The 5,765-nt window shown below is 35.0% G+C and overlaps 1 non-coding gene across 1 annotated transcript; it reads right to left on the minus strand.

The window, feature by feature from the left end:
• Window positions 1-5,309: 5,309 nt before the first annotated feature.
• Window positions 5,310-5,413, minus strand: LOC148569962 (small nucleolar RNA R71). Its single transcript, XR_015908637.1, has one exon. It is a non-coding gene; the product is annotated as a small nucleolar RNA R71 (small nucleolar RNA).
• Window positions 5,414-5,765: the final 352 nt, after the last annotated feature.

Consider the following 5,765-nt stretch of genomic DNA (forward strand, 5'->3'; position numbering starts at 1 on the left):
TCCAAATCTCAAAAAGGAGGACAAAGGAAAGAAGGAAAGGAAGAGAATGCTCATGGCAGCTTGGGAGGATCTCGAGAACGACTCCAATGAAGAAGAAGAGTATGAAGGTGAAGACAAAGACTGTTTCATGACTGGAAACAAAAACTTTGATGAGGTAAATTACTTTGATTTGTCTATGGATGATCTACATGCTATTATTGATGATCTCACCTTAAACACCTCAAAACTGCTTGACAAGTACAATGAGTGCAGATCTGAAAGAGATGTGTTAAGAGCTGAAATAATTTTTTAAAAGAAAAAGTGAAGGAAATTGAATTTGCTTTAGACATCATTGAAGAAAACAGATTTCTAAACTCTGAACTTGAAAAATTAAAAGGAAAACACATTGTGGATCTTTCTCATGAGTTAATTGCTGAAAATGAAAGATTAAATGATATGATTAAAAGACTGAATGGTGACTTAGCAAAATTTGCTCAAGGTTCTAGTAACTTGGACAATTTACTTGCAAGTCAAAGACCATTGTTTGAAAAATCTGGTTTAGGCTACATAGTTAAGGAAGATGCAGTTTCTAATATTTCCTCTATAAAGTTTGTGGCTTCTTCATCAAATACCAAATCCATACCAAACAAATCTGGTATTGGATATGTCTCAACTTTTGAAAAAAAATTTGATGAAACATACACAAGTGAAACTGAGCCTTCACCAACAACTGATCCGAGTTCAAACCAGGCAGGCTTGGGTTACATTTTGAAAAATGAGGCTGTTTTCAAGAAACCACTTTTTTACAACAAAACCTCATATTTGAAAGGTAAAAATGTTCAAACAAATTCTGGTGAAAATGCTTTTGCAAAGAGGAATAACTTTAATAAAAATCAGTTTGTCAAAAGAAATTCATCTCCTCCAAAAACTAGAAAATTTCAACACTCTAATCATTTTAAGCAATATAACTCATCTCAGTTTTAGCAACACACATAAGAAAATCACGGTGTTAATTGCAAGAAATTTGGTCACTTATATGCACCATGTTTCTTTGAAAAAAGAGTTGTTGGAAACAAAGTTTACAATGTTGTTTGTGATTTCAATGCACTTGGGCAACCAAGATGGATTAACTTCAAAGGATCCAAATCAATTTGGATACCTAAGGCTACTTGAAACTTTTCATGCAGATTTGCCTAGCATCCAAGAACAAAAAGGACATGTGGTACATGGATAGTGGATGTTTGATGAGCGGATAATTTATACGCTTTTTGACATTGTTTTTAGTATGTTTTTAGTAGGATCTAGTTACTTTTAGGGATTTTTTCATTAGTTTTTATGTTAAATTCATATTTCTGGACTTTACTATGAGTTTGTGTGTTTTTCTGTGATTTCAGGTATTTTCTGGCTGAAATTGAGGGACTTGAGCAAAAATCAGATTCAGAGGTTGAAAAAGGACTGCTGATGCTGTTGGATTCTGACCTCCCTGTACTCAAAGTGGATTTTCTGGAGCTACAGAACTCGAAATGGCGCGCTTCCAATTGCGTTGGAAAGTAGACATCCAGGGCTTTTCAGCAATATATAATAGTCCATACTTTGGCCAAGAATTGACGACGTAAACTGGCGTTCAACGCCAGCCTTCTGCCCAAATCTGGCGTCCAGCGCCAGAAAAGGATCCAAAACCAGAGTTGAACGCCCAAACTGGCACAGAAACTGGCGTTCAACTCCACAAATGGCCTCTGCACGTGCAACACTTAAGCTCATCCCAAACATACACCAAGTGGGCCCAGGAAGTGGATTTATGCATCAATTACTTACTCATGTAAACCCTAGTGACTAGTTTATTATAAATAGGACCTTTTACTAGTCTTTTTGACCATCTTTGGTCTCAGTTTTAATCCATTGTTCATCTTAGGAGACCATTGATCTCGTTTAGGGGGCTGGCCATCTCGGCCATGCCTGGACCTTCACTTATGTATTTTCAACGGTAGAGTTTCTACACTCCATAGATTAAGGTGTGGAGCTCTGCTGTTCCTCAAAGATTAATGCAAAGTACTACTGTTTTCTATTCAATTCATCTTATTTCGCTTCTAAGATATCCATTCGCACCCAAGAACGTGATGAAGGTGATGATTATGTGTGACGCTCATCATCCTTCTCCCTTATGAACGCATGCCTGACAAACACTTCTGTTCTACATGAATTAAGCTAGAATGAGTATCTCTTAGATCTCCTAACCAGAATCTTCGTGGCGTAAGCTAGAATGATGGCGGCATTCAAGAGAATCCGGAAGGTCTAAACCTTGTCTGTGGTATTCTGAGTAGGATTCAATGATTGAATGACTGTGACGAGCTTCAAACTCGCGAGTGCTAGGCGTTAGTGACAGACGCAAAAGGAGGGTGAATCCTATTCCAGCATGATTGGGAACCGACAGATGAATAGCCGTGCCGTGACAGGGTGCGTGAGCATATTATTCACTGAGAGGAGGGGATGTAGCCACTGACAACGGTGATGCCCTTGCATAAAGCCAGCCATGGAAAGGAGTAAGACTGATTGGATGAAGATAGCAGGAAAGCAGAGGTTCAGAGGAACGAAAAGTATCTCCATTCGCTTATCTGAAATTCCTACCAATGATTTACATAAGTATCTCTATCCCTATTTTATTATATAATATTCGAAAACACCATTATCACTTTATATCTGCCTGACTGAGATTTACAAGGTGACCATAGCTTGCTTCATACCAACAATCTCCGTGGGATTCGACCCTTACTCACGTAAGGTATTACTTGGACGACCCAATGCACTTGCTGGTTAGTTGTATCGAAGTTGTGACAATTATGAATTAAGATCAGAGCACCAAGCTTTGGAGCCATTACCAGGATTTGTTCGAGCCTGGAGATCACAATTTCGTGCACCAAGTTTTTGGCGCCGTTGCCGGGGATTGTTTGAGTTTGGACAACTGACGGTTCATCTTGTTGCTCAGATTAGGTAATTTTCTTTTCGTTTTCTTTTCAAAAATCTTTCAAAAATATTTTCAAAAAAAAAAAATTTTTTTCTTTTGTTTTCGAAAAAAATAAAAATGTTTTCAAAAATTTATTCAAAATTTTTAAGAATGAATTCTAGTGTTTCATGAAGCATGTGAAGCCTGGCTGACTGTAAAGCCATGTCTATTCCTTTGGGAATGAGTATGTCAGGCATGTCATATCTGAATTACATGCTGAAGCTTGGCTGGCCATTGGCCATGTCTAGTGTTTTGGACTGGAGTTTTCTTTGAAATCTTGGCTGGCTAGTGAGCCATGTCTAATTCCTGGACTGAAGCTTTAGACTAACATGGCAAGATTCCTGGAATTCATATTAAAAATTTTGGAATCCTTATTTTTCTTTTTCATATTAATTTTCAAAAAATACAAAAAAAATTTAGAAAATCATAAAAATCAAAAATATTTTGTGTTTCTTGTATGAGTCTTGAGTCATGTTATAAGTTTGGTGTCACTTGCATATGCATCTTGCATTTTTTTTCGAAAATATCATGCATTCATAGTGTTCTTCATGATCTTCAAGTTGTTCTTGGTAAGTCTTCTTGTTTGATCTTGATGATTTTTTGTTTTGTGTCTTTTCATGTTTATCATATGCATTCTTGAATTCCTAGTGCGTAAGCATTAAGGAATTCTAAGTTTGGTGTCTTGCATGTTTTCTTTGCATTAAAAATTTTTCAAAAATATGTTCTTGATGTTCATCATGATCTTCAAAGTGTTCTTGGTGTTCATCTTGACATTCATAGCATTCTTGCATGCATTCATTGTTTTGATCTAAAAATTTCATGCATTGCATAATTTTCATGTTTTTCATAAAAATTCAAAAATAAAAAAAAATATCTTTCCCTTTTTCTCTCCTCAAATTCGAAAATTTGGATTGACTTTTTCAAAAATTTTTAAAATCAAGTTGTTTCTTATGAGTCAAATCAAATTTTCAATTTGAAAATCTTATCTTTTTCAAAATCTTTTTCAAAAATCAAATCTTTTTCAAAATTCTTAGTTATTTTCGAAAATTCAAAAAATATTTTTCAAAAATCTTTTTCTTAATTTTTTTCACAAATTTTCGAAAATAACATAATCAATTAATGTTTTGATTCAAAAATTTGAAGTTTGTTACTTGCTTGTTAAGAAAGATTTAAACTTTAAGTTCTAGAATCATATCTTGTGATTTTTTATGAATCAAGTCATTAATTGTGATTTTAAAAATCAAATATTTTTCAAAAACTAATTCCTATCATATCTTTTCAAAAATATCTTCTTATCTTATCTTTTTCAAAAATATCTTTTCAAAATATCTTTTCTAACTTCCCAACCTCTTATCTTTTTCAAAATTTGTTTCAACTAACTAACTAACTTTTTGTTTGTTTCTTAAATTTTTCAAAACTACCTAACTAACTCTCTCTCTCTAATTTTCGAAAATATCTCCCCCTTTTTCAAAAATTTCTTTTTAATTAACTAATTATTTTTATTTTTAATTTAAAAAATTTTCGAAAAAAAAAATACTAACAATTTTCAAAAATCACTAACTCCTTTTCAAAATTAATTTTCGAAAATTCCCTCCTTCTCTCTCATCTTATTCTATTTATTCATTCATATCCTAACATCTCATCTCACCTCTCTTCCATCCTCACAGATGTGTTTCTTCCATTATATTACATTCTTTGTCTCCCCATCTTTTTCCACTCACACAGGAATCCCTATACTGTGGTATAAAGGATCTCCATTATTATTATTATTTTTCTGTGCCTTCTTCTTTGTCATATGAGCAGGAGCAAGGATAAGAACATTCTTGTGGAAGCAGATCCAGAACCTGAAAGGACTCTGAAGAGAAAATTAAGAGAAGCTAAAATACAACAATCCAGAGATAGCCTTTCAGAAATTTTTGAACAGGCAGAGGAGATGGCAGCCGAAAATAATAATAATGTAAGGAAGATGCTTGGTGACTTTACTGCACCTAATTCCAATTTACATGGAAGAAGCATCTCCATTCCTGCCATTGGAGCAAACAACTTTGAGCTGAAACCTCAATTAGTTTCTCTGATGCAGCAGAACTGCAAGTTTCATGGACTTCCATCTGAAGATCCTTTTCAGTTCTTAACTGAATTCTTGCAGATATGTGATACTGTTAAGACTAATGGAGTAGATCCTGAAGTCTACAGGCTCATGCTTTTCCCTTTTGCTGTAAGAGATAGAGCTAGATTATGGTTGGATTCTCAACCTAAAAACAGCCTGAACTCTTGGGATAAGCTGGTCACGGCTTTCTTAGCCAAGTACTTTCCTCCTCAAAAGTTGAGCAAGCTTAGAGCTGATGTTCAAACCTTCAGACAGAAAGAAGGTGAATCCCTCTATGAAGCTTGGGAAAGATACAAACAGTTGACCAAAAAGTGTCATTCTGACATGCTCTCAGAATGGACCATCCTGGATATATTCTATGATGGTTTATCTGAGTTATCAAAGATGTCATTGGATACTTCTGCAGGTGGATCCATTCACCTAAAGAAAACGCCTGCAGAAGCTCAAGAACTCATTGACATGGTTGCTAATAACCAGTTCATGTACACTTCTGAAAGGAATCCTGTGAATAATGGGACGCCTATGAAGAAGGGAGTTCTTGAAGTTGATACTCTGAATGCCATATTGGCTCAGAATAAAATATTGACTCAGCAAGTCAATATGATTTCTCAGAGTCTGCATGGAATGCAAGCTGCATCCAACAGTACTCAAGAGGCTTCTCCTGAAGAAGAAGCTTAT

This window comes from Arachis ipaensis, chromosome B3 (genome assembly GCF_059453495.1).
Source record: "Arachis ipaensis isolate K30076 ecotype BB chromosome B3, ASM5945349v1, whole genome shotgun sequence".
Taxonomy (NCBI): domain Eukaryota; kingdom Viridiplantae; phylum Streptophyta; class Magnoliopsida; order Fabales; family Fabaceae; genus Arachis; species Arachis ipaensis.